The 21,539-nt window shown below is 43.8% G+C and overlaps 1 long non-coding RNA gene across 1 annotated transcript; it reads left to right on the forward strand.

Annotated features, from left to right (window-relative positions):
- The first annotated feature begins 1,498 nt into the window (after positions 1-1,498).
- Positions 1,499-16,216, forward strand: LOC142589966 (uncharacterized). Its single transcript, XR_012830014.1, has 2 exons — positions 1,499-3,181; positions 9,998-16,216. It is a non-coding gene; the product is annotated as an uncharacterized LOC142589966 (long non-coding RNA).
- The last annotated feature ends 5,323 nt before the right edge of the window (positions 16,217-21,539 follow it).

The raw sequence follows: 21,539 nt of genomic DNA on the forward strand, positions 1-21,539 counted from the left end.
AATACGTGTTGTATGCAATGTTTCAGATAGTACTGACTTACACAGTGTGTCTTCCTTGCACTGAAGTAGTAAGTTGCTGCTCAAAAGCATTCTTTTCTTGCTCTAAAAGCATATATTTCTGCTCCAAACTGTGATTTTTTTCGCTGGAAGCTGCTGAAAAAGACCAAGTGCCACTTCCATCACTGCCTACAATTGCCTCCCTTGTTTTTATCCAACTGTCTAGGTCATGTTTTGTTATACCTGTTGTATACTTAAGGTGCAAGGTGAAGTCTGGCAACACTGCTACTCGCAGCTGTTCCCCCACTCTCGATTTTCCCTGGCCACGCTTCGCTGGGCGGCTCATTCTTGGCTCAGCAACCGTGCGATATGGAGGTTCCCATTGTTGATCCCGCCAAGTGTGAGATTCGTTCTGTAATTCGCTTTTTGCACGCCAAAGGGACTCCACCCGTGGATATTCATCGTCAGTTGTCTGAGGTGTATGGCGACAATTGTACGTCCATTCAACAGGTCCGAAAGTGGTGCACGGAGTTTAGTGCCGGTCAGAAGGAAGTCCACGATGAAGAACGGAGTGGAAGACCATCAGTTTCGGAGGCTGTTATCAATATGATCCAATGCGAAGTGCTTCAAAACAGAAGGATCTGTGTCCGTGAACTTGTTGCTCAGATTCCTGGGAGTTCTTACAGTACAGTGCAAAGTGCTTTGACTGAAAAATTGGGGTATCACAAGTGTTGTGCTCAATGGGTACCATGGCTATTGACATCAGACCACAAGAAGAAATGCCCTGATTGTGCACGCCAGTTTCTTCAAGAGTGTCAAGAAGATAAGGAAGTGTAGTTACTCGATTGTTACGGGAGACGAAATGTGGCTGAAACGAAACAAAAGTCCAAACAGTGGCGTCACCCAGAGTCGGCAGTCGCAAAGAAATTCAAACGAACTCCTTTTGCTGGCAAAGTCATGGCCAGTGTTTCTTGGGACCGTAACGGGATACTGCTGATGGATTTCATCGAACGTGGGGCAACAGTCAACTCAGGACAGTTATTGTGCAAAACTAACGAAACTCGGGCGAGCTATCCAGAACTGCCAGCGAGGACGACTGGCAGCCGGTGTAATTCTGCTTCACAACAACGCCCGACCTCACTTCTCCCATCAAACCCATGACATTTTGACAAACTTTGGGTGGACTGTCATGCCCCACTCACAGTACAGTCCAGACCTCCTGCCTAGCGATTATCACTTGTTGCCCAAGTTAAAGGAACATTTGAATGGCCAACGCTTCTGTGGTGACTATGAAGTCAAAGAAGAGGTGAAACGCCTCAACGGGTTTGTGGCAGAGTTCTGTGACATTGGGATACAGAAATTGGAGCACCTTTTACAAAAATGCCGAGAGAGAGATGCCGATTATGTCTGAAAATAGAGGAAAGTTTCATTTTTCCAATGATATAAATTTCTATGAGAATAAACAATGTTGTCTATTTATAAAATTGATGGAAAGCTTAATTCTGGGTCGATCCGCGTATATATATATATATATATATATATATATATATATATATATATATATCACTGCAACTCAGGGGTAAGTTGGGCGCGGGGTATGAAACTAGTGTAGATGTCGTTCCGTCGGAGGCACCGACGGTGGTCGGTTCCTCCCTTTGAAAATACTACAGTACTTTCACCTGTTAGTGTGTTAAAATGCATTGCGCTTTGCAAAGGGAGCGGTTGACCTGCACTATTCCTTGTCGGTGCCAGCAATCATTTGGCACTATTTTGTGATGGCAGAGCAAAAAGATGTTGCTCTATTTGTGCACCTATAACCCACACCAAACAACGGAAAAATTTTACTGTGAGGTGAGGATCAGGGTATGAAGTACTGGGATTTGGATTTGAGGTGTGGGTCCATGGCAGTGCAATGTGCGCTGACATAAAGCCACTCTTCCGGGCAAAGTTCTTTACTACCTACACTTTTGTTATCCTGAGTAGCCCCACAGTTTTTCCCACCTGTGTGTGGAAGATCTCTTCTATCCTCCTGCACTGTCGGTCATTTTCCTCCTCTACATGGGTCACCATTTAGCGTTTAGGAGTTAGTGAATAGTGCACATGGCACTGGCAAAGTATAACTTGGGTCACGATAAACCATGCTTAATGGCCCAGCACCATTCTCTGACAACAGCAAAGCAGAGTCACTGGCTGAAGATACAACGTGGACAAGTTGTTTATCCTCAAATGGATGCAGTTATGGTAAACATCTAAGGGTTGTATGCAGTTATTTCCATACGTTATATGCACATTATTTTTTCCTTCTGGGCTGTTCTGAAAGAGAATGTAGCTTATAAGTGTTTGTGGGTTATACGGGGAAAATATGTTATTTCCTAGCCAGCTCCTTGCAATCTCAACTTATGAAAACATTGCCAAAGCTCAATGTGTGATCAAGTGCAAACCCGCTGATGAAGTCTCATACGAGACAAATTTTTTGTGCCAGAGAATCGCAACAACTTTTGCAAGTGCCAAATTAGGCCTCCAGGCCTCAAGTGCTCATTGAGGATAAAAGAGCAAGCTTGGTCCTAGCATTTTTAGTCTTCTCTAAGAGTCGTAGGAATCCATGACAGCAGTTAAACACTCCACATTCTCTCATTTGTCATTTTTAGCCTTCTGAAAAAAAAATACTTTTTGTAAGCGGGCTTCACAAACGGCCACATGAAGCATTCAAGTGCAAAAGTATTCAGTAAATTAAAAAGGGCAATTAGAAGTTTTTTGTTTCATCCTACTTAAAATCGGCCAGAAGATCTAAATAAAAGCCAGCTTAGTATTAAATTTAGCATTTGTGTTCTTTTTTCGCATTTCACAATAACTCTTAAGTGCTTTTGTTTTATTTGTGCAGCGTCGAGGCCCTGTATTTCTCCATCCACTGCCAAACGTGACAACTCAAGGCAAGGATGCCTCCACCGATGTCACCTGTGTGACTATGAGGCCGATGAACTATTTCTTCTGGAAGCACATGCCAGCGTCCATACTGCCGAGAAGCCGTTTGAGTGCCCTTCATGTTCTCAGAGCTTCTCAGTCAAATCCAACTTAAAAGTTCACCTGCGCACCCACACAGGCAAGAAGCCACATCAATGCCCTTCATGTTCTCGGAGCTTCTCACACAAGTGTTATCTGAATAGGCACCTGCGCTCCCACACTGGTGAGAAGCCATATCACTGCCCTTCATGTTCTCGGAGCTTCTCACACAAGGTTAGCCTGAATGCCCATGTGATCACCCACACCGGCGAGAAGCCATATCAGTGCACTTCATGCTCTCGGGGCTTTTTTCACAAAAACCGCTTAATTGATCACATGCGCAGCCACACAGGCGAGAAGCCATATCAGTGTCCTTCATGCTCTCAGAGCTTCTTACGAAAGAACACCCTTAATCAGCACCTGCGCATCCACACAGGCGAGAAGCCATTTAAGTGCCCTTCATGCTCTCGAAGCTTCTCACTCAAGGTCCACCTGAAAGCCCACCTGCGCACCCACACAGGCGAGAAGCCATATCAGTGCTCTGTATGCTCTCGGAGCTTCTCAAGCGGGTGGTACATGAAAGCCCATATGCGCAGCCACACAGATGAGAAGCCATATCATTGCCCATCATGCTCTCAGACATTCTTGGTAAAGGGTCACCTGGAAGCCCACCTGCTCAGCCACACAGACGAGAAGCCATATCAGTGCCCTTCATTCTCTCAGAGGTTCAAACTGAAGTCCAGCCTCCAAAAACACATGAAGCGGGAAGCCATTTCAATGCCCACTCAGCCTTCAGAGATTCTCGTTGCAGAATGCCCTGAAGACACACCGTGAATTCATACAGGTGACTGGCCATATAGTTGCACCGTCTGCTCCATGTCTTGATCACATGAACATACTTAAAAGAGCACAGCACCATGATACTGTAGGGTAGGTCAACAATCTCGTTGGACTAGAGTCTGAATTAAAAATCTAAATATGTGCAGCATGTTACGTAGTGTTCTACAGCATCAGGTAGCACAAGTGTCTCCACGTGCTCCTAAGGGGAAGCTTTCGCTCGGGCCCCACTCGGATTACGCTTATTTAAACGCATGTAAAGCACAGTAATGCTTTTCTCAGATAACCAGTGGGCCGATTGTAAGGAAATACCTTAGGTCTTTGAGATAAGATTGAATTCTGGCGATTGCTGGAAGCAGATTTTTGGTTGAAGGCCTGAATTTTATAACAGGAACTTACAAAGATTGTTCAGCTTGAAAAAAAATTGAAGCAAGATGTTTATAAATTTATAGCTCTGCACCTGGAATAGGTATCGTAGTTCTGAAAGTTGTATATGATAATAATCCAAAGTGTACAAATTTGTTGTATCAATTTATATCTTTCGTGAACTTGTTACATTGTTTTCGGGCACTTTGCAAATGTCATCATCATCAGCCTATTTTATGTACACTGCGGGTTGACGGCCTCTACCTGCGATCTGCAATTACCCCATTCCTGCGCCAACCGATTCCAAATAGCGCTCGTGAATTTCCTAATTTCATCACTCCAGCTAGTCTTTCACCGTATTTGACTGCGTTTGCCTTCTCTTGGTACACATTCTGTAACCCTAATGGTCCAACGGTTATCTAACGCATTGCATGACCTGCCTAGCTCCGTTTTTTTCTCATAATGTGAATTAGAATATCGACTATCCCCATTTGCTCTCTGTTCCAAACTGCTCTCTTTCTGTCGCTTAGTGTGATGCGTAGCATACTGCACCACTAAAATGTGCGCCATCTTTTTCAGTGATAATGGTAAGCTCACAGTCGGGAGCTGACAATGCTTTCCGTATGCAATCCAACCCATTCTTATTATTCTATGAATTTCCTTCTCATGGTCAGGGTTCCCTGCGATTAGTTGACCTAGGTAAATGTACTCCTTCAAGGAATCTAGAGGCTGACTTGCGATCCTGAACCCTTGTTCCCTTGCCAATCTATTCATTATCATCTTTGTCTTCTGCTTATTAATCTTCAACCCCACTTTTACATTCTCTCTGTTAAGGTTCTCAATAATTTGTTGTAACTCGTCTGCTATGTTGCTGAATAGAACAACGTCATCGACAAACCGAAGGTTGCCGAGATATTCGGCTTCGATCCTTAATCCTAAGCCTTCCCAGTTTAATAGCTTGAATGCTTTTTCCAAGCACGCAGTGGAGAGATTGTTTCCCTTTCTGACCCCTTTCTTTATAGGTACAGGCACCCAAATCTTTAACTGGCGTGCGCCAGCGGTGACTTTTCTGTGCGTCAGCGCCGTATGACGGGGCGAGGCTGGAAACAACCTAGCAGACGATGGGCCTAGCTGAGTGCGCTTTGTCGGCATGCGCTTTGCCTCACACTGTTTCTAGCCTCGCCCCGTCATACGGCGCTGACGCATGGAAAAGTCGCCGCTCGCGCACGCCAGTTAAAGATTTGGGTGCCTGTACCTTCCTACTTGTGTAGAATTAATGTAGCTATGGAATCTCTCAAGATATTTTCCAAGGTATTTACGGAAGCGGTCTATACTCCTTGATTACGTAATGCCGCTATGACTGCTGGTATCTCTACTGAATCAAATGGCTTTTCGTAATCTATGATAGCAATGCAGAGAGGCTTATATTACTCTGCAGATTTCTTGATTACCCGAATAATGACATGGGGGTGATCCATTGTAGAGTACCCCTTCCTGAAGCCAGCCTGTTCCTTTGATTGACTAAAGCCCAGTGTTGCCCTTACTCTACTGGAGATTATTTTGGTGAATATTTTATGTAATACTGGTAGTAAGCTAATGTGCGTATAATTTTTGAATTCTTTAACGTCTCTCCTTTTGTGGATTAGTATAATGTTTGCATTCCTCCATTTTTCTACTACCCTTGCGGTCGATAGACACGTAAATACGTAGAGCTGCCAGTTTTCCAAGCATTACGTCTCCTCCATCTTTGATTAAATTGACTATTGTTCCATCTTCTTCTGCCGCGCTTCCTCGTTTCATGTCTTGCGAGGCTCTTCTTTCTTCATTGCTAGTTATAGGAGAAGTTTCTGAATCCTGTTCTTTACTGTTTCAGTGGAGGTATCTTGTCTCCTCTGGGTACTGTACATGTCCGTATAGAATTCCTTCGCTGCTTTTACTATACCTTTGAGATTGCAGATGATATTACCCTGCTTATATTTTAGTGCATACATCTTGGTTTGTCCTATGCCAAGTGTCTTTCTCTCTGATTTCAGGCTGCATTCATTTTTTACGGCTTTTTCAGTCTTTCTCACATTACAGTTTCGAATACCACTTGTTTTCGCCTTTTTGATCAGTTTTGACAGTTCTGCAAAGTTTTTCTTATCTCTTGAGTTGGACACTTTTATTCTTTTTCAGTTCTTTATTAGGTTCTTTGTTACTTCACAACGCTTGCCTACTGATTGCCTTGATGCCTTGCCTCCCATTTCAATTGCTGCCTCTGTAACCAGCCTAGTTATGGCTTCATTCATTACCTCTATGTCATCTTCATCTTTATTCTAAGGCTGCATATTGTACCAGCCTGACTTTGTCTGCTTTTACCCTTACTGCCTCTAGGTTGACGTGTTTCTTCTTGACCAATTTTACTCTTTCTCTCTTCAAAAGGAGTGAATCCTAGCCCTTACTAGCCTATGATCACTGCACTTTACCCTGCCTTTCACTTCTACATCCTTTACTATGCTGCGATCAGCAGAAAGTATGAAGTCAATTTCACTTCTTGTTTCACCATTAGGGCTGTTGCTACGCTTGCTGAAAAAGGTGTTCATTATTCGAAGCTTTCTGCGAATTCCAGCAGGATATCCCCTCTAGCGTTCCAGGAATCTATGCCGTAGTTGCCAATTGCTTGTTCACCAGCCTGCTTTTCCCCCACTTTTGCATTGAAGTCACCCATTACTACAGTATATCGAGTTTGCACTTTTCTCATCGCTAATTGAACATCTTCATAAAACTGATCTACTTCCTCATTATCGTGACTTTATGTTGGCGTGTAGGCTTGTACTACCTTTAATCTATGCCTCTTGTTAAGTTTGACTACGACCGCTGCTACCCACATTATCATTGAAAAGGAAAGTGTACAATCATTGCATTTTACCAGTGCTGACATATGGGGCAGAGACCTGGAGACTGACAAAGAAGCTTGAAAACAAGTTACGGACCGTACAAAGAGCGATGGAACGAAGAATGCTAGGCATAACTTTTAAGAGATAGAAAGAGAGTGGTTTGGATCAGAGAGCAAATGGGTTTAGATGATATTCTAATAGACATGGAGAGAAAAAAAATGGTGCTGGGCAGGTCATATAATGCGTACATCAGATAACCGTTGGACCATTAGTGTGACAGAATGGGTACCAAGAGAAAGGAAGCGCAGTAGAGGATGGCAGAAGACTAGGTGGTGCGACGAAATTAGGAAATTTGCTGGTGCTAGTTGGAATGTGTAGGTGCAGGACAGGGGTAATTGCAGATCACAGGAAGAGGCCTTCGTCCTGCTGTGGCCATATATAGGCTAGTGATGATGATGATGACTGGTACCCTCTCATTGCTGTAGAATTCGTCAATGTTGCCTGCTATGTCTTTGTGGATTAGTAATCCAACCTTCTATTGTTTCTATGACCTCTATAGCAGAGGGCATCATCGTTATTAATCAGTGTATAAGCCTCGCCAGTTTTCCTAATGTCTCTAAAGCCGAGGATATCCCAAAGAATGTCTGATAGTTCCTCAAAGAGTCCTGCTATGCTAGCCTCACTCGACAGAGCTCGGCTGTTAAACGTTGACAGGGTGCCATAAATTAGTGGCGTAATTGAAAGCCTTGTTTAATACATCAATTTTGTCTGCTTTTGATGTCCTATTCGATCCGTTTTACAGACCTTTGATATCATTTTCATTGCTGAGTTGTAAACTTGATTGTTTCTTTTTCTGAAGATTTGTGATCTTCAACAATTTTTATTATGAGATTGGTGGCCTAAGTAAAAAATTCACTGCCAACAGCCATTAGATTGTATTTCTTTTAACTGCAACAAACCTCATCAAGTTTGGTGCAGTAGTTGTCAAGAAAAACGATCTCTCCTTTCAGAGAGTTTGTTTCAGAGACCATTTTCGCTCTCTGAAGAGCCTTTTGTATGCGAGTGATTTCCTCATTCATTCCTTCTGCTCCATTTGCGCTTTTAATAAACAGAGCTTCTTAATGTGCGATCGAACTACAAGTACTTGCCAATGTTATGAACACCAGCATGTGTACATCTTATCACGCATATTTCGATAATACCTGTTCATCTTTTGAAAACTATTTGAAACGTATTGTACATTTGTTTCACTTCGGGCACTATTCCACTTTTATTGTATTCAATCTGAGAAATTAGTCCTATATTGGGCAACAACGTACCTACACATAATAAAACCTGTGAGGCTTTCTTTTTCTTTTTGCAAGTTCCACTCTTAAGAATTACCTCTACATACACTCAGCCATTTCAGTGACACGGCTGCCTTAAGACTGTGGCACGTTGGACAGGAAACTGCGAAAACACGTAGCTGTTATTGCACAAATAATTGAACAATTTGCATAATATGAATCGCAGGAATACAGACTTGATAAACAAAATCCTACTTTCTTATAGCTACGGCACAATTGTCGTTTGCCTCCCACTATTGCCGATGTATAATCGCTTTTGTGCTCACCTATCACTGTTTTCGGCATGCTTCCATTGAACTACATGCTTACCACAGATTGAAAAATTGTGATAAAGGATGTTCGACGGCTTTTTCCACGCCACCACTTCATGATTAGACACTCTGACCGGTAAGCTTTCCATTGCAGTAAAAAAAAAATGGGTGCAATGAAAATTGATTGTCAGTTCCTTTAAAGTCAGACCACACACGTTGGGACACTTGGGTGCCATTCTGGAGCAGCTCATTTCCTTGTGCCTTGCAGTGCGCTTGTGGTTGGTAGGCTGGTCCGGTGCAGCATTTATCTTTTATTCAGTGCTGTTGCTCTTCTTTGTTGAATTTGCCATTGTGAATGGGGCACATGTGGGCTCTCAGCTTGGCCTTTCTTCTCTTACGGTACAAACGTTTAAACTGGTTCTTATGCTTGTTGCTGTTGTTGGCACTTGGTTTTGCGCATCGATCATGAAAAAAAATTTTTCCTTCTTCGTGGGGCTTGCTGTTGTAGATAATGCGCGGTGCGTGACCTGTTTAAAATTTGATTGGCACTCTATGTAGTGTTTACATGTGCTGTTTCTTGCCTTGCATTTCATACTGTTACCCTGTTTATCTCGGATTTTTGTGGCTATGAATCGAAGACTTGCTTGAGCAACTGCTCGCCATAATGCAAAGGGCACATGTTCAGTAACCCAAAATTAAACAATGAAAGCGAATACTAAGTAATGTGACCCGACCACTGATAGTTTTACTCAGGCTCAATTTCACTCTAAAGTTTGGCTTTCTTGAAGTTCAAGAAATTTTCCTAGATTTATGCCAGCTAGATTGCTCAGCTGCTATTTAGTATTGCTTTTTATGGTGCTATGCAAGATACTATGTTTGTACAACGTTCTTCACATCTTTTGTGTGCAAATATGACCGGTGTCGGTTTGTAGACCCATACCACTTGTGACCACACAGAGAGACAGAAGCCTGACATGCTCAATTCCAAGCGAACAAGTACCACTTTTACTCTAAGGCCAGTACATATACAGTCTACCAACATCCAGAGCCACGAACTTTTGGCTCACAAAACAGTGGCATCCTCTAAATCTCCCCTCTTAAAGACCAGAGGAGAGAGGTGAGGCCAGGAAACAATTAAAGTGGAGGTGATCTGGGGAAACAACACACTGGCCACTACATGTCCACACTACTCGATCACTGTCCACAGTGGACTGTCCCTAGGCAGTTCCTTTACCTGCTGTGCTGGAAGACGGTTGCTCTTGGACTGCAACAAGATGTGGTGGCTTTCGTATACTTGGTGAAGTTGTCTGTGCTTCTCTTGCAGGAACAAAGGGGATCTGATGGTGCCAGTTACGCTGCAGGACACCTCCTCACTGTGCTTCAACCATGTAGCATCACGGCCTTTGGGCCAAGCTCAACACTAGCGTGTGCTTGGTCGGGTCGCACCTACACCCTCGGACCTGTTAGTAGTGGAGGCCGATTTACGGCTCGGTGGTACATATTGAAGTCACTAATCTGCTTCTACTTGTACTCTGTACTTTTTGCGTTCGCCCTTCCTGTGGACCCTGCTACATACGCAACTGCACATTTTGGCCACTAAGAAACCGACATTTTATAGGCGCGCTTTGATTACAAGTAATTAAGGAAGGATGTGGCACTAGTTGTACTGATGATGCACATGTTGATGTTGTTGGCCACATCTCCCTTTGTTTAGCGAAAGAAAATGACTATTTCGGAACTAAGGCTTCATTTGCACTCCACGTAGCATCGTGGCTTTCAGCGCTTTCTTGAACTACACCTTCGTATTCGGGTTTGGGGTCCTGTAGGCTGCGGCATCGTTGCTGCTGTTGATGTGGGGCTGTGGGAGCGGGGATGCTCTCTGTTGCTACAAAGCTCTTGACCATGTTCGTTTGCCACGATGTAGGAACTGGGTATACGGTTTTCTGTGACCACACCTGTTCGGCTGTTGCACAGAGTCAGGGTGCAGACTCTCCAGGTCTCTTGCACCTCAGTTGTAGTATGTCTGTTTGCACTGGTATTTCTCCTTAAGTCTTGCAGTCACTTGCTGGGGTGGCACTGTCTCAAGCTCTAGAAGCTTAGTGTGCATAGGCAGCTACATCCTTGTTCTTCCCATGAGACGCCTGACTGGAGACTACAGGAGTTTGTCTCTTGTCATGTTTCTCTACTCCAATATGGTACTGTGGAACACTGTGGTGTGGTAGGGTGTCTTGTTCAGAAGCTTCTTCACCTCTTAGATGGCTCGCTCTGCCATTCAGTTTAAACGGGGGTAGTGTGGGCTCAATGTAGTGTGAATATTGTCGGGTAGCTCCATGTGCTGATCCAACTTGTGTCTCTTAAACGGTGGTTCATTGTTGCTCATAAGTTTACGCGGAACGCCATGCGTTACTTACCGCTTACCTCTTGGCATTACTTAATGACAGCTTCTGCCGTTATGTGCTTCAAGTGCCGAAGCTCAAGATATAACAGGTAAAAGTCAACGATGCTTCCATACTCCTCTCCCACTCGGTAGAAAAAGGTGATGCCAACTGTGCCAGGGGAGTTCGATAATGTCATGGCTCTTAAGACAACTATGGTATGGTACAAAGAACTTTATTTAGGTCCTGAGGAATCATTCTGGGACTGATGCGAGCCGCTCCCACGTCGGTACAGAGAGTCCAAGCCTTTCTGCCATGACACGGGGCCTCTGGACAGGCCTGAATTGGTCCGCCAGCTCTTCACTGCGTAGCATCCGCTGCCACCACTGTTCACCTTGAGAACCATCACCGGCCAACGCCAAGCAGCGCCAAAGCATGTGTTCCATCAGTGTAGACATTTGGGCTTGTTGGTGTAACATTTTCCTGTTTTTTCCTGTAGCACAATTAGCACAAAGACTTAGAAGAGAAAGCATACACACACAGGTGCTAACTTCCAACAAGCATTTATTTGTGGGACGGTTGCCACTTTTATACCCTCACTTTCTTCTTCTGCTTTTTTTATACGTCCATATCTACTAACAACGTATCAGAGCAAATGATAGTAAGACTCACTTGCAGACTAGGCATAAACTACTATGTTTAACACATGTTTAACACAGGTGGGCCCGGCGACTGTACCTTGGTGCAGTTCGCTAACCGCTTTGCTCTCGCCATGCAGATGGTCGTCTATCTCATCTCCAACCTGCTGCTTCCTGTTCTGGCATGCGCATCCTCGGATGCCTCGTTAGTGCAGGCTTCCCCTTGTCACGAAGACGGGGCGGCCACATGCCATCCTTTGCCTGGTTTCAACATATCACCATTTCGATCTGCCTCACCGTTTGAATACGACCTACCGGTTCTGCAGCCATCTTGGAAAGAATCATCGCCATCTACAGCCCTACCAGCTATAAAGCAACAACCACCGTCGACGCAGCTATGTGGGCCCGGTGACTGTACCTTGGTGCAGTTCCCTAACCGCTTTGCCCTCACCATGCAGATGGTCGTCTATATCATCTCCAACCTGCTGCTTCCTGTTCTGGCATGCGCATCCTCGGATGCCTCGTCAGTGCAGGCTTCCCCTTGTCACGAAGACGGGGCGGCCACGTGCCATCCTTTACCTGGTTTCAACACATCACCATTTCGATCTGCCTCACCGTTTGAATACGACCTACCGGTTCTGCAGCCATCTTGGAAAGAATCATCGCCATCGACAGCCCTACCAGCTATAAAGCAACAACCACCGTCGATGCAGCTCTGTGGGCCCGGTGACTATACCTTGGTGCAGTTCGCTAACCGCATTGCTCTCGCCATGCAGGTTAGTCAAACATATGCACTTCTTGCAAAAAAAATCAAGCAATTATCTTCTGGTACAGCTCCCGAGCCCACGGTGCTGTGTCGTGATTGCCACTGAATGCATTTATGTCATCCGTCTGCTACTAATCATATCTGGTGACGTCGAGACTAACCCTGGTGCTGCCAACCTAGACACTGTACTGGCAGAATTGCAGAAACTAACCGCAGGCCAAACAACACTTGTGCAGGAGCTAAATTTAAGGGCCTGAAACTGCAGCTGACCACCACAGGCAAAACAATCAGCGACCTGAATAAGCGCATGACCGACTTAGAGGCCCATTATCAGGCTCTCATGCCTCTACAAAGACATAGAAGTACTGCAGACATCAACTGAAACAACACGCCTGGTCGCAGCGTTAGAAGCCCGTTTCGACGCCGCCGAAAACCGCAATAACCTGGTCTTCTACAGAATTACTGACCCCACTACAACTGAAACTTTTACTAAGTCTGAAGAATTAATAATTCAGATCTGCCGTAGTAATCATTTACAAGCCGACATCAACCCCACAGATATAGAACGGGCGCATCGCTTAGGAAAACACACCAAAGATCGAAATCGTCCAATAATAGTAAAATTTGCACATTGGAAAACGAAAGACGCCCTTCTGTTAGAAGGCCGAATGCTGAAAGGAACTAATTATAATGTAGGTGAAGATTTCTCCCGGCTGACTCAGAATGCACGGAAGGCTCTTTTGCATTTCGCCAAAATCACTTGTATACTCTCTACGCTATAAAACCTTGTACATTAGTCCTAAACGATATGTTTTTGACGAATCATCTATCTCTGTAAACGAAATTGTGCAGCAATCTTCTCGTCCTCTACAAAAAAAGAATCAACCAGAACTTGCACCTAGAAATGATCTTTCGTTTTCCGCAGTCTTTACTAACGCACGCAGTTATCTTCCGAAGCGCGAGCTTGTATCTAACACCATATCATCAACAGGCAGCAACTTGCTCATTCTAACAGAAACTTGGATATACGCAATGACGTCACTGATACCGAAGTTTTGGCCGAGCTACCCGAATTCCAAGTTTATCGAACTGACCGCTTAAGCACAATGGGCGGCGGTGTTCTTGTAGCAATCCAGCGGCAATTTTTGTGTTCAGCTATTAACATCGCATCAAAACTCGAAATACCATGGCTATTATATTGCGCATCACTGCTTACAGTGCTGCTGGGGGTTTGCTACAGGCCTCCCCATGCCGCTCCTGAATTCTGTGGGGAGTTCAATAACAATTTAATACAACTTACGACAACCTACCCTAATGCCTCCATCCTACTTTTCGGGGACTTTAATTTCCCATACATAGACTGGAGCAACTTAATAGTAGGCCCGCCAGAGACAAGGAATTTTATCGACATTTGTTTGAACTTTAATCTGACACAATTAGTTTCAGCGCCAACGCGCGTCACACCAGAATCCGCAACCATTCTGGACCTAATTCCGACTAATAATCCCAGTACCCTCTCATCAATTACACACCTTCGAGGAATTAGTGACCATAATGTCATTCATGCTACTTTCTCTTTTCCTGTAACACCAAATAAGACACATAAGAAAACTATAAGGCTTTAGGAAAAGGGTGACTATGACGCAATTAACCGCGAACTTGAGACCCCACGTTTGAAGCCGCGTATCACAATCAATCAATATTTGATAACTGGTCGATGTTTACGGATAAGTTCACAGATTTGGCTAACAAATATATTCCTAAAGTTCACATTCGCCCCAGTAATCAAAAACCATGGTTTCCTAACGCCTTAAAAAAACTAGAAAATAAACGCCTTTACCGAGCGGCTAAAGATAACGGGAATTCGCATTGATGGGAAATCTACTACAAAGCTGAAAACGAATATCTCATTGCTATCCGCAGCGCAAAGCGTTCCTTTTATGGCACCAAACTCCCAAATTTGCTGCGCACTAACCCAAGGCAATTTTGGCAAGTAATAAATCCTCATCCTGTTCACACTATTACGCTCACCAATGACTCACAGGAGACGATTACCTATACTGAATGCGCTGACGCTTTTAATTGCGCATTTGTAACGGTATTCACGAAAGAAATCGAAGCAAACATTTCTTCACGTTTGTACAATATTGAAGGTCACACGCCGTGCATCACATTTTGTGCTGACAGAATTTCATCCATAATCCAGAAGACTAAGCTATCATCTTCATTTGGCATTGATGAAATTAACTCTAAACTTCTAAGAAACACAAGACGCATGGCTGCATCATACTTGTCCTTACTGTTCTCACAGTCACTTTCTTCAGGAAACATGCCGGGTGATTGGAAAGTAGGAAAGGTCGTTCCAGTGTACAAACAGGTAATAGGAATTCTCCATTAAATTATCGACCCATCTCACTAACAAGCGTGCCGGGCAAAATCATGGAACATGTCATCTACTCTCAAATCATTGCCTTCTTGTACAGTAATCACTTTTTTCACCCTTCACAACATGGTTTTCGCAAAGGTTTCTCTTGTGAAACTCAATTAGCTCTTTTCGTTCATGACTTGCATACTAACCTTGACATCAATGTACAAACTGACGCAGTCTTTTTAGATTTTGCGAAGGCATTTGATAAAGTATCCCACCGACATTTGCTAATAAAACTTCAACTGTTGAACTTGGACCCTAAAATTCTAATCTGGATAAAGGAATTTTTGTCTAATCGCACACAAATGGTTTTAGTCAACAGTAACCTATCAAGTCCCCTCCCAGTAACCTATGGGGTGCCCCAAGGATCTGTTCTTGGTCCCCTGTTATTTTTAACATATATTAATGATTTACCTCAGTGTGTCTCCTGTAATATACGCATGTTTGCAGACGACTGCGTCATCTACCGCGCTATCAATAACTCCTCTGACCATACGGCTCTCCAAAACGATCTTCATAGTGTTTTAGAATGGTGCAGCAATTCGCTGATGACCCTTAACGCCAACAAATGTAAATTCGTGTCCTTCTCCCGCCGTCGCAACCCTTCCTTCTTCCCATATACAATTAATAACACACCATTAGAATCAGTACAATCATATAAATATCTAGGTGTAACCCTATCTCGCGATTTGTCTTGGCACGCACATGTCACTAGCATTATCTCCGCAGCTAACAAAACCTTAGGTTTTCTAAAACAATCTATGGCAGGTCCCATCAGATTTTAGCATATAAGTCACTTGTCAGGCCGAAACTGGAATACGCGTCAGCCATCTGGAACCCGCATCAAGCATGTCTCACCGACGCATTAGAATCAGTTTAATATCGGGCAGGGTGATTCATTCATACCTCATACTCATACGACGTTAGCGTTTCATCTCTGGAATCAGAATCTGGCTTGTCACTGCTTTCATGTCGACGTCGCATTTCCATTCTTTCCCTGTACCACAAGTTTTTCTTGTCTTCCCTTAATCAAGAGCCTTACATCACAGCAGCAGCACGCACATCTCATCGCACCAGCCATCCACTTCAAGTAGCGCGCCCACGTGCACGGACAACCACCTTCGCCGCCTCCTTTTTCTTCCCTGCCGCCACAGACCGGAGCGGCCTTCCCACCAACATCGCTACTACCACTTGTCCATCTTCGTTCACAGAATTTGTAACCTACCATCTTGTTAAATAATTATTTCTCACGATGTTTTTGCTATCTTATAAAAACCCACCCCTTATGTAATGCTCCTACGGGGGACTTTTAAAGTAATAAACTGAACTGAACATGCGCAGGAATTTTAACTCCTTCTTTGATAGTGACATGGACGATTGGCTAACGCAGGCATCGTCAAACTCTTCAATGGGAGCACTTTCAATGATGAGATGAGTTAATTTGCATTTGCTTCTCCCAATATTAACTGTATCTCCAAATCGCAGAACGCACCTGCAATTATGATAATGCATTGCGAGGTAGCCATCTGGCGAAGGCTTGTTAACTTTATTGGAGTGTTCCCTAAGCCTATCGTTAATGCACCTGCCGGTTTGTCCTATATAACTCTTTCCACAGGGCAATGTACCCTTTTCTGTGCTGCGTTTTGCATACGTCCTTTTGTTTTTCTATATAGTCTTGATTTTGTACAATAGCTGATAAGCTTGTTTGGAGTTGTGAATACTATGGCAACCTTTCCACGTAGTCCTATCTTCAGGTTGTGCGATAAGCGGTGGCTGTAAAGAATTACGGCGAAACTTTCTTATTAACAGACATTGCGCTGACTGACGGCGAGAAGCCAGCTTATCCTGATTGTGTTGCTCTGAGCAGTGTGTCAGCGATTGACACAATCAAATCTGTGCCTTCCCGTGCCCCGACCACCAGCTCGCGCATTGTGCTTGGCGCGATCTCCGGGAACTGCCGCCGTAACGGCAACGTGGCGGACACGGCTAGCGCACTGGAGCTGATTTCCTGCGCAAGCCGTGCTTTTCCCTCCTGGGGTCGAATCACTGCGCGAGCAAGGGTTAGTGGAACGAGCCCTGATTGGCCTCCCGAGTGGCGGCCCCCGGGTGCCCTCTCCACCCGAGCTCTCCTCCTCTGAGCGCTTCATCGCCGCAGAAGGTGCTCAAAGGCCCGCAACGAAGTGGTTACGTGGGACCTTTCCTTCCGCGGCCTCTCGTTCTTGCACTTGGTTGACCGCTTCTCGGTTAGCCCTAGCCATGGAGCAAGAAACATTTAGAAGTGGAAACACCATTGTTTGCAGCGACCAGATAAAGTAACAAGCCCACGGAGCAACGATCATGCTGGTGGCCGAGAAAAAAGAACCGGTATTTTGGTAGCCAAGGCAACCAGTTACATGTGTTGCTTGCGGTTGGCCGCGCACCTGGCACAAGTTCTGAAGGCACTCACCCGCATTTCTTTGGTGCTGGTTGCCTGGACAGCGATTGGTGCTACGCTTCAACCAGAAAAAATAAAATAAAATGCAGTCCTTTTGATCACCGTTCAATTCTTTTATCTGTAGCTTCCGGTTGTACACAGCGCTATTATTTGACATCCACGCAATGACTTTGATTGAATTGGTGTAGCCACTGCTGTCATTCGTCGAATCCAACTGTTTAAGTTATGTTTTGTCATACCTGTCAGACCTCAATAACTCTGGAACTAAAAGACATCTTCATGAAACTTTGCATTTCCTCATAGTTCGGTGGTGTGAACCTGCCCTGAAAGTTTAATTCGGATACCTTAATAAATAAAAAATGTACGGTCTCCAGGGTAGCCTCCCATCTTAATGGCCCAGCTCCAGTCTCTGAAAACAGTAAAGCTAAGTCACTGGCTGAAGCTACATGGACAAGTCGTTTATCCCCAAATGGATGCTGTTATTGTAAACATGTGAGGGTTGTATGCAGTTATTTCCATGCGTTATACGCACACATTATTTTGTTCCTTCTGGGCTATTCTGAAAGAGGATGCGGGTGTTTGTGGGTTATATGGGGAAAAATACGTTATTTCCTAGCCAGCTCCTTGCAATCTCAACTCACGAAAGCATTGACAAAGTTCAGTATGTGATCAAGAGGAAAGCCACTGATGAAGTCTCGTATGAGAGAAATTTTTTGTGTAAGCGAATCGCAACCAGTTTTGCAAGTGCCAAATATGGCCTGCGGGCCTCAAATGCTAATTGAGGTTAAAAGAGCAAGCTTGGTCATAGCATTTTTAGTGTTCCCTAAGAATCCTAGGAATAAAAGAGAGTAGTTAAACACTCCAAATCCTCTCATTTGTGATTTTTTAGCTTTCTGAAAAAAATGTTTTTATAAGCGGACTCCGCAAACGGCGCCATGAAGCATTCAAATGCACAAGGATTGAGTAAATTAATAAGGGCCACTAGAAGTTGTTTGTTTCATCCTACTTAAAATCACCCTGGAGATCTCCTAAATAAAAAAGGCAGCTTGATATTAAATTTAGCATCTGTGTTCTTTATTCACATTTCATAATAACTCTTAAGTGCTTTTGTTTTATTCGTGCAGCGTCGAGGCCTTGTCTTTCTCCATCCACTGCCAAACGTGACAACTCAAGGCAAGGATGGCTCCACCGATGTCACCTGTGTGACTATGAGGCTAATGATCTATGTCTTCTGGATGCACATGCCAGCGTCCATACTGCCAAGAAGCGGTTTGAGTGCCCTTCGTGCCCTCGGAGCTTCTCAGTCAAATACAACTTAAAAGATCACCTGCGCGCCCACACAGGCGAGAAACCATATCAATGCCCTTCATGTGCTCGGAGCTTCACACACAAGTGTTCTCTGGATTACCACCTGCACACTCACACTGGAGAGAAGCCGTATCACTGCACTTCATGTTCTCAGAGCTTCTCACGCAAGGGTAGCCTTCGTACCCATGTGATCACCACCCACACCAGCGAGAAGCCATATCAGTGCGCTTCATGCTCTCGGGGCTTTGTATACAGATACCGCTTTATTGATCACCTGCGAAGCCACACAGGCGAGAAGCCATATCAGTGTCCTTCATGCTCTCAGAGCTTCTCACGCAAGGGTCACCTGAAGGGCCACCTGCGCACCCACACAGGCGAGAAGCCATATCAGTGCCCTTCTTGCTCTCAGAGCTTCTCAGAAAGCAGTAACCTTAGGAAACACGAGGCGAGAAGCCATTTCAGTGCCCACTCTGCCGTCTGAGATACTCGTTGAATAATGCCCTGAATATATACAATCACGTTCATACAGATGATCCGCCATATAGTTGCACCGTCTGCTCCAGGTCCTCATTACTTGAAGAGACTTATGAGAGCACTACACCATGATACTGTAGGGTAGGTCAACGATCATGTTGAAGAAGAGTCTGAATCAAAATTTACAAATGTACAGCATGTTGCATAGTGTTCTACTGCATCAGGTAGCACAAGTGTCTCCACATGCTCCTAAGAGGAAGCTTTAGCTCGGGCCCCACTCCCATGCCGCCTATTCAAACGCTTAATGCTTTAAAACACAGTAATGCTTTTCTGAGATTACCAGTGGGCAGTTCATAACGAAATTTGTTACATATGAGAGAAAAAATTGAATTTTGGTGACTGTTGGAAGCAGATTTTTGGTTGAAGGCCTGAATGTTATAACAGGCATTTACAAAAATTGTTAAGCTTGAAAAAAATTGAAGATGTTTATAAATTTGTAGCTCTGCACCTTGAATAGGTATCGGAGTCCTGTAAGCTGTATATGATAATAATCCAAAGCGTACAAATTTGTTGTATGAATTTATATCTTTCGTGAACTTGTTACATTGCTTTCGGAGACTTTGCAAATGTCATCATCATCAGCCTATTTTATGTCCACTGCGGGATCAAGGCCTCTCCCTGCAATCTGCAATTTCCTCCGAATCAATCTGAATTTCCTAATTTTATCGCTCCACCTAGTCTTCTGCCGTCCTTCACTGCGTTTCCCTTCTCTTGGTACCCATATTTTAGTTCCTAGAATCGACACCGTAGTTTCTAGTTGCTTGTTCACCAGCCTGCTTTTTCCCCCTGTTGCATTGAAGTCGCCCATTACTACAGTATGCTGAGTGCACGTTTCTCATTGCTGATTCAACATCTTTATAAAACCGGTCTACTTCCTCAACATCGTGATTGGATGTGGGAGGATAGGCTTGTGCTATCATTAGTCTATACCTCTTATTAAGTTTGATTACGACTGCTGCTAGCCTCTCATTAATGCTGAAGAATTCGTCAATGTTGCCCGGCATGTCCTTATGGATTAGGAATCGCACCCCGTATTGGTTCTTTTCTGGGAGATCTCTATAGCAGAAGACATGGCCGTTATTCATCAATGTATCAGCCTCACCAGTGTTTCTAATCCGTCTTAGGCCGATGATGTCCTAAAGAATGTCTGATAGTTCCTCAAACAGCCCAGGAGCTGAAGCTTCCTCTTAAAGGGTGCCTGAAACACTTTTCTTGAAGTCGGCAATATCAGCAATTTGGTTTGTCATGTTTTGGGTTTTCATTATCCGAAAATTAATCGATGTTCGTTCCTATCTCAAAAATTACGGTTTGCATGCCCTTACAAACTATGTATGTCACTGTATGTAATATTATTATTACATTACAGATGTATGAATGATCTGCTTTTTAAGCAATTTTTTTTCAGTATTCTCATTGGTAATATGAAATTTTTCTGTTTGACCAATTCATGTATTTGTTGGCTCTAGGTTCTGGTTGACGTGGTTCATCCTGGATTATTTAGAACATATTCTATTCACATCTCTTTTTGCCAATGGGTACTTTTTTAGTGGAATTGCTTGTTCACTAAATTAAAGCTTTCGACGGCATGTTTCATCAGAGCATCAAATAAATGCCAGTGTTTGTGAGTATTCATTGTCTCTTGTTGGCATTTTTATATTTGAATGATAGCATGCTATAAGAGATGTTAGCATTTTATTGTATCTGGAGCTGGAAGAGAAGTTTAGTGACGACATTCGGAAGTTCATTATTAGCATTAAAAGAAGCTGTTATAAGTAACATAAATGAGCAATTTTTTTTAGTCTAATGTCAAGTCCACCATGCCTTATTCATTCCTATATTTAATTTCAACTAATGTACCGGCATTTCTATAAGCACTAGTATGACATATATTTGTAGAAATGTTTGTATAAACTTTACATTTTGAGTTTGGCTTATAGACCTGCACTGTGCAATACATTTGTGTGCAGAAGGCAAGAAATTGGGCCAGTCTCTCATTAGGAATTTCCTCACCGACAAAATTGTGCAAAGGACATGCTTTTAAGATAATAAATACAAGGATTCACTGTTTTGATTAAGGACATGCAAATATTTGATACGTTAAAGCGGGCGCTTTGTCAATAAAACCATTTTCCAATAGCCTTCGAACACTTAAAACATTACGTGTACAGAAATAAACCTCAAATGGAAGCAAAAGCATGATAAATGCCACCCCCGTAGGCATAGTCTAGGCATAACACATGAGCGCGTGCGTAGTAGAGGCTGGATACACTTCTCGGGCAGCTAGACTTTCCTGGCTATACAGAGACCATTTTCACTCTCTGAAGAGCCTTTTGTATGCGAGTGATTTCCTGATTCATTCCTCCTGCTCCATTTGTGCTTTTAA

Source organism: Dermacentor variabilis, chromosome 8 (assembly GCF_050947875.1).
Source record: "Dermacentor variabilis isolate Ectoservices chromosome 8, ASM5094787v1, whole genome shotgun sequence".
NCBI classification, from domain to species: domain Eukaryota; kingdom Metazoa; phylum Arthropoda; class Arachnida; order Ixodida; family Ixodidae; genus Dermacentor; species Dermacentor variabilis.